Source organism: Elephantulus edwardii, unplaced genomic scaffold (assembly GCF_000299155.1).
Source record: "Elephantulus edwardii isolate Elephantulus edwardi_28Jun2011 unplaced genomic scaffold, EleEdw1.0 scaffold00203, whole genome shotgun sequence".
Classification (NCBI taxonomy): domain Eukaryota; kingdom Metazoa; phylum Chordata; class Mammalia; order Macroscelidea; family Macroscelididae; genus Elephantulus; species Elephantulus edwardii.
The window spans coordinates 3118128-3126811 of record NW_006399953.1 but is presented as its reverse complement, the minus strand read 5'-3'; the positions used below and the strand labels follow the sequence as shown (position 1 = coordinate 3126811).

General features: G+C 41.4%; 1 pseudogene; it reads right to left on the bottom strand.

The window, feature by feature from the left end:
* Positions 1-2438: 2438 nt before the first annotated feature.
* The window catches only part of LOC102868997, a 62344-nt pseudogene continuing 56098 nt past the window's right edge, over positions 2439-8684 (bottom strand).

Here is an 8684-nt window from a genome sequence, read left to right as displayed (position 1 = left end):
TGTTTTTCTAATTCAACTTCCTGTTTGTTGCAGAGTATAGTCATGATACTATTACCCCTGAAATGCATAAAGTGTCATTGAGATCACACATTTGTTGCAGTATTGTCTACAATAAATTTTGAGGTAGGATGACAGTGTTGAAAAGTATGACAAATTGTCCTATAAAAATAAAAATTATCTAGCTCTTCACATAGAAAATGTGCTAATTCCTGCCATTAACATTCTGCCCTGACCCCTGAGCACAGTGCAAATACCCTAGCAATATTCTGCTAACCCTACTGGGAGCTGTCTCTATTACTTGTTCCTTCAGATATGATCTAGGTAACAGAGGAAGCAGATTACTAAACTCAGGTCTTTTTTTTTTCAATCCTGAGAGAGAAAATTTAGCCCAAATCAAACAAAAGTACAACACAAGGTGCAAAATAAGTCTTTGCCAAACCTTCTTTCTCACATATTATACAACAAAGTCCTTCAAGCACTGCAATTTTTCTTTTTTTTTTATATAGTTGTTGTTGTATACCATCAAGTCAGAACCAGCCCATAGTTGATCCTCGGGAAGGTTTTCAGAGGCAGTTAACCACACAGGAGGAGACTGTCCATCCTTCACTTGTGGAATAGCTGGTGGCCTCAAACCATGTGCCTTCGGGATTGCAGCACAGCTTCTTGCCACTAGGCCACCAAAGCTCCAGTTTGCTTGGCTCCACAATCAATATTCTTGGTACCAGCAGCCAGGAAATAAAAAGATGAATTGGGAAGGCCTGCTGTCAGGGAACTCTCCGGAGTACCGAAGAGCAACAACATCAGTCTGGAGACTAAGGTGTGCCTGATCCAAGCCATAGTCTTCACAATTACTTGCTATGCATCATAAAGATGGGCAATGACTAAGGATAATTGAAGGAAAATTGATGCCTGTTAGCTGTGGTGCAGGAGAAGAGTGTTAAATATACCATGGACTGTCAGGAGAACAAACAGCTTCATCCTGGAGAGGGTGAAACCAGGCTAATCCATGGAGGCAGGGATTCTGAGGCTTCGTCGAACATACTTTGGGCATGTTGCAAGGAGTAATCAGTCCTTGGAGAGGGATATCATGCTTGGGTTGAAGGAGAGACAGTGCCAGTGTAGGAGAGGAAGACCTTCAATGAGAAGGATTAAATCACTGACTGGGGTAATGAGAGTAGGTGTGTCAGAGACAGTAAGTTTGGCCCAGGATAGAACAGGGTTCAGAACTGTTGTACATAGGGCCAATATGAGTTGCAGGCAACTTGATGGCACATAAGAACAACTTATATAGTATCATTAGTTGCATTCAATCTCACTCTCACTATTACTGAGTGGGTTCTGACTCACAGAAACTGTTAATCATTTTTCCAAGGCTGTAAATTGTTTTGTCAGGAGATTGTCCATCTTTCTACCTTAAAGAAGCTGGTGGATCTAAACCACTGTAGATATACCCTTTCTGTTAGCAGGGCAGCACCCTAGGGGCTATAATATCAAAGCTATTGGGTTGAATTAGATTCTGTACAAAGATAGGGTAATAGTTGCTTCTGAATGTATTCTTGCTTAGAAATAAGTTCTTTGCAATTGTCACTAGTTAACATGAGGTCATATAAGCGAAGAGGAATCACCAATAAAACAATATGATCAAGATGGCTTATTCATTCGCTGCTGTTGAGCCAGAACTGACTCCTGCTAATCTTTCAGTGATTTTCCATCATTGTAAATCACCATTTTTCTCCTGATAAGCTGCTTGTGGATTGAAAGTGCCAAGAGGTTTTGGGTGAGCCCTTTAATTTCGTATGGATTATACCACCAGAGCTCTCTCGGTGACTTTGAGAATGTGCATGTGACAAAATGGCAGAGTTAGATCATTTTTGCTACTATAATCCAAGAACTTGTAAAGCTACACAGCAGAAGCTGGGAAATATGAGAAAGTCTCTTCTGTGGAGAGCTGTGGCTGTCAGAGGGCATGAAGTCTTCTAGCTTCCTCGTAAGGATGTAGAGACTCTCACTAACAAAGAAAAGAAGAAATCAAATAACGTACCATCGAGGACAAAGTAGAAAGTCAGAAAGCCTCTATGACAGCAGCCTGAGGAATTTCCTTCACTCCCAGAGTCACACAGCAGCTATCCAAAGCCTTATTGCAGAGGATACTTCAGAGCTGAACATCATCATAAGTAAGAGCATGAGAGAGACACTATATAGTCTTGCAAAACTCTGCGTTGGAGTCATGAAACGTGCCTGTTTTTGTTTACTCTGTGCACTCATAATTGAGATAATAAATTTCTATTGTTTGAAGACACAGTTTATGGTATTTTATGATGGCTGCCCTCCTAACCAAACACACGTATCTACAGTATATTTTTCTTTATTTTTTTAAGAGACTTAAGCCTTTATTTACTTCTTTCAGAAAGCTGGCAGAGTTGGTGGCTTTTTGGTTATTAGTCAAAAAGATAAAATCCCACATCCTCGTCAGATTCGTCTAACTCTTTTTTTGCTTTCACTTTGGCTGGGGTCATAGCACCCACAAATGCAGATGGATCAGACAGGAAGGCCTTGACCTCGTAAGCCAGTGTGAGGCTGTAATCAGTCCCCACAGGCAAAGTCAGGCCCTACTTGTACCCATTGATGATCAAGTGAGGTATTGAGACCACAGCTGGTAACCAACCTGCAGACACACGCTGGGAATGCTGCAGACGCCCTCCAATAAGTGGGTATGCAGAGTCTCCTCTGTTACGGCAAGCACTTCAGGATTGTATATGCTGCCTTTGCCAAACACCTGTCTATGATTAACCTGAAGGAGAAGAGGGAGATGTTCAGTAGGGTGGCCTCACTGGACCCCAACTTGTCTCTAGTCTTAATCAGCTGCACATCACTCAAGATGTCATTGATGTCTCTGGAGATCTTTGTGGTGATGCTCAAAGCCTGTAAGCAGGTGGTCTCCTCAGGACCCAAATCAGTGTTCTGGGTCCACAAGTTCAGCTGCCAACACCTTGTTGGCCTGCAGCATGTTCATGACCTCAGTTTGGTCCTCCTTGGTGAACACAAAGCCCATGTTCCCCCAGATGTGAGGCAGCAGCTTCTCCAGGGTGGGGTTGATGTCTAGGTGGCCCCAGAGGGTCTTGCACATCCTGGTGTTTTTGTTCATCAGGACCACTGCTTTCCTGCAGAGGAAGAGGCACCCTCATGAGAGTGGCATCATCTTTAACCCAGCATGGCAATCCCTAACACACTACCTTGGTGCCCGGGGAAAGACAGCACAACCTAGATGTCCAACTACTTCCTTATAGCCATCCAACTTCTGGATGATTATCTAAAATGCTTCGTCGCGGGTACAGACAGTGTGGGCTTCAAGCAGAGGCAGCAGATTCCCCTTCATTGGGAAATTGACCTGCTTGGTCTGTGTGAATGAATTGTCTTTCCCTCCAGCTTTTGGTGGCATTCAGTACCTGGGAAGCATTTGTAGGAGATCAAGAAAGGAATGGAGAAGAAAGCACTTATTTCTTTCCCTGTTCTTCCCTATAGTCCTGGCAGCCCAGAGCTGTCTCTGGAACAAAAGTCTTAGAATCTGTTAAGTAGTCTTTGTCCCTCCTCTCCCTCCAGGCATTTATAATTGTTTCCTCCTCTTGAAACTTCAGGCATTGAAACTAACAACCTCCATAGTTGCTACCTCATGACGTGCTCAATCCCTTATAATTTCATTCCATTCAAACTATCTTTATCGTACTTCCCTTAACAAAGTCTTCTCAAATTATTCATTTTGGGGTGCATATATTTCCTGTTAGAATCCAGTAACTGGGGTCAGAATGCCAGGAAATAGCCTCCCAATATGGTAGTTTGGGATTGGGCTGCTTACATAATTGAGGAGCACAGGACAACTCTCAGAGGACAACGGGGACATAAATAATCCACAACAATGGTGGGGGAAAAAATTACCCAAATTACCTCCAGTGGTTGCATGGGATGAAAAACAGGTAGAAGAAAAATGTTTTGAGACATGAATTGGATTATGTTACCTGGTTGCCGTGGTGAACATGGAGAGTAAGGAGTCATCTGGCTTCTTCTTGTGATCCTTGAGAACCAGAATAATAAGTAGAGAAAATAAGAAATCAAAAGCTATACATGTGAGCACACAGTGAGGAATGTCATATAACCTCTGTGGCAGCAGAGAGGGATTAGTTTATCTCCTGTAGCCACAGGGTAGTTAGCATTCTACTACAGGACCATATTGCAAGGGTTACAAAACAGCATTCAGTTTAGAGCTGAGCACCAGTAGGTCTCTTATGAACTAACTGGGGGAAAACAAAAATTTGAGACTGAAAACCGTAAATTCTTTGTTGTTGCTGTTGTTATGTGCCGTCGAGTCATTTTCGACTCATAGCGACCCTATGCACAACAGCCCTAAACCCTGCTCTATCCTGCGCCAACCGCACTGCCTCTGACACACCCATCCCGATTACTCCAGTCACTGAATCAATCCATCTCATAGAGGCTCTTCCCCTCCTGCACTGTCCCTCCACCCTCCCAAGCATGATGTCTCTCTCCAAGGACCCGTCCCTCCTGGCAACATGTCCAAAGTATGTCAGACGAAGCCCCAGAATCCTTGCCTCCAAGGAGTAGCTTGGTTTAATCCTCTCCAAGATGAATCTGTTTGTTTTCCTGGCAGTCCATGGTACATTCAGTACCCTTCTCCAGCACCACAGCTCAAAAGCATCCACTCTCCTTCTGTCCTCCCTAGTCATTGTCCAACTCTCTGATGCATAACAAGCGATTGCAAAGACCATGGCCTGTATCAGGCGCACCTTAGTCTCCAGAGAGACACCGTTGCTCTTGAGTACTTTAGAGAGGTCCCTAACAGCAGACTTTCCCATCGCGATACGCTTTTTCATTTCCTGACTGCTGGTGCCAAGAGTGTTGACTGTGGAGCTGAGCAAACTGAAGCTGTGAACAATCTCAATCTCTTCGTCATCCATCCTGACGCTGCCAATTGGTCCAGTGGTGAGAATCTTTGTCTTCTTGACATTGAGCCTCAGTCCATACTGAAGGCTTTAGTCCTTGACCCTACCCAGCAAGTGCACGAGGTCCTCCTCAGTTTCAGCAAGCAGGGTTGTGCCATCTGCATAACGCAGATTGTTAATAGATCTACACCCCTTTGAATCAGTTGTATTGGCAAAAGGAAACTTACTTCTAACATAAAGGAACCTTTCTTCTGCATAAATACTAATGCTTTTCAATGACTGAAGTTAGCAGAGTTGCCTCTCCAAAAGATATCAGTTACTGTGAAGACTCATTTATATTACCTCTGAGCATACAGAAATGACGTTAATTGTAGAACAGAGCCCAGATCTTTTGTTCGCAGTGTCGCTATGAGTTGTATTCAACTTGACGGCACTTAACCACTGCTAAGTGACACTAGTGTTGTTATATTTTGGAAGAACATTCTTCTACTTTGTACATCACTCCTTGTCAATTTGCTGTACTGAGGTAATCTGGGTTTGCTGTGATTTTGAACCTTGTGCCATTGGGGTGTCAAATGCCATCATGGTTTCCCAGTGTGGACAGAGTTTTGTGGAGCTCCCAGTTGCAAAACAGTTTTGGAATCAGGAGTGGCATCTACTTCCTAAACCACAAGTCTATGAAAATTCTATGAACTTGGAGAAATGACGATAGTAATAGAAAGGTGTTAAATTAGGTCTTTTGTTCATAGTCATTATGAGTCATACTTGACTCAACAGCAATCAACAACAACAACAACAATAACAATAGGTTCATATTAAAATTATGCCGATATAATATAATTCAGATCCAAAAAATAGGGATGGCCTTTTCTAGGATCAGAAAGGCTACACAGTAGATTTCTAAAACCACATCATATTTTACTATCACAGATTGGAGTTTAAATTGCAGGAGAAGATTCTAGGTGAACAATGTAAAGTCATGAATAGACAAAAATTCATCCACATCAACCTACTCGTATACCAGTATGTTAAATGTGTGATAATGGTGTTAATTAACTGCTTCGCGGTATGCAGATAGATATCACGAGTACTATCTTCCCTGCTGTACCTTTTTGGAAGAAGGCTAAAGTCTTAGGAATATGAAAGCAATGGAATAAAGCAATGTAGTAAATGAGAGTATTAACAGCCACTCTATAAGTTATTTCCTTAAAAGATGAAGAACGAACTGGAGAGGAGGGTAGAGAAAACAGTGCAACAATGAATGAATGAAAACCCAAAATCTCTGTAAATGTTCATTAAAACTAATAAAATTTAATAAAAATAATAAAAAAATCTGAGAAAGTAAGCTTTCATAAATGGCTCTATGTAAGTGTCTTCTCCATTAGAGATGAGAGTAGGAGTGACTACATTGAAATTGTCATTGACTCCAATGTCCTGATGAATAGTACATAATATAACAGGATGTTAAAAGAAAAATAGATAGTTCAAATCTACTAGCTATGTTGTGACAAAAAAGGTGGCTACTGTTTTTATTATTCAGAATCACTTTTTTTTCCAAGAAGGACTCTGACTATCAACACAAGACTGGGTGGGAACATGAAATTTCATAAATGATAAATGACTGGCGGTGGGATTGGTTAGTTTTCCCATCCCACCAGGGTTAGTATCAAAGAGAGAAATCTGACTATGAACAATGAAGAAGAAACAATGAAGAAGAGAATGCAGTGCACATCCTTCAGAGCTGCAGATTCGTGCAATATTAAGACTGAGAGCAGAAGCCACATTAGTGGAGAAATAGATACCAACCTCAGACAGAACTGACTAGAGACTGTTGCTCTACAGAGCCAGAGCCTGGAAACTTTGCCCCATTTTACTGGATAACTGAAAAGAGGCACTTAATAGACAGGACTAAGAGAACTTTGAAACACTGACCCAAACTGTAACATTGACAGTCAAAAGGATCAGAGACCTAAGAATAAAATCAAAACCATAAAGATCGTAAGAGGAAAAAATGGGACCATACTTAGAAGCTGTGGCTCATGGTGTAAAGAGACCATTATAACAGAAATTAATAACAATCAGAAATGCACCAGTAGGGCAGTATAACATTGACTAAGGGAATCTTCTAAGGATTAAGTCCCTGTGTGTACCAAAAAATTTTCCAATAGAGTGAAAAGAAAACTTACGGACTGGGAAAAACATTTAGTAATGCTATCTCAGACAAGGATCTCATAATGAAAGCTTACAGAATACTGCTGGACCTCCTCAGAACAGACCAAGGAAACACTTCATGGTTCACAATCAGGAAGGCAATGTGTCAGAGATACATCCTTTCTCCATACATTTTCAATCTATGTGCAGAACAGATAATTCGGGAAGCTCAGCTTTATGAGGAGGAATGTGACATCAGGATTGGAGGAAGACACATCAACACCTATATTATGCAGCCTCGCTTGCTAAAGCTGAGGAAGACCTAAAGTGCTTGCTGCAGAAGGTCAAGGACCTGTAGTATTCAATATGTGTTGGAGCTCAACATCAAGAAGACAATTATTCTCACCACTTGGCCAATTAGTAGCATCATGATGGATGGGGAAGAGATTGAGGTTGTGAACAGTTATACCTAGCTCAGCTCCAAACCCCAAACTCTAGGCACCAGCAGTTAGAAACTCATAAGGTGAATTGCATTAAGTAAATCTTCTGTCAGAGACCTTTCCAGAGTACTGTGAAGCAACAATGTCAGTCTGGAGACTAAGATGCTCCTTATCTAGGCCATGGTCTTCACAATTACTTGCTATGCATAAGAGAGCTGGCCAATGACTAAGAATTACAGAAGAACAATTGATATCTTTGAGTTGTGGTGCTGGAGAAGAGTCTTGAACATACTATAGACTGCCAAGAAAACAAGTCTGTTTTGGAGAGGATGAAATCAAGTTTCTCCTTGAAGGCTAGTATTTTGAAACGCCATCTCATATACTTTGGGTTTGTGGCCAGGAGGGACCTATCCATGGAGAAAGACATCATTCTTGGAAGGGTGGAGGGATAGTGCAGGAGAGGAAGACTCCAGATGAGATTCATTGATACAGTAACTAGGGCAATGGTGGTAAGTGTGTTGGAGTCAGTAAGACTGACTCAGGACAGAGAAGGCTTCAGAGCTACTGTACATAGGGTCATTATGAGTTGTAGGTGACTTGATGACACATAACAACATCAGAGCCTCCCCAAGGAAAAGACTGATAACTCAGTTACAAAATGGGGGGTGGAGATCCCATGGAAAGACTTTTCACAGAGGAAGACATGGTAACAGACATGAAGAGATGCTCAAAATCTTTGGCAATAAGACATATGCAAATCAAAATCACAATGAGATATAGTAGTAGTGGCGAAATATAAAACAATGGCAAGCAGTAAGCATTGAAGAGTGTGTGGAGAGATTCAAATCCTCATATACCGTTGTTGAGATTAAAAATGATACAACCACTCTGGAAGGCAGTTTGGCATTTTTCTCAAAAAGCTTAACATAGAAATTTCATATGACTCAGCTATTGCACCATTAGGAATATAACTATACCCCAAGGAAAAGAGAACTGAGGCATAAATGAAGATTTGTACAGTGAAACTCACAGCGTTATTTACAATCACAAAACATGAAAAAAGTTAAATGTCTCTCAACAAACAAATGGATTGAGAAATTGTGGTATGTGCACACAATGGAATATCATAGTATTCACA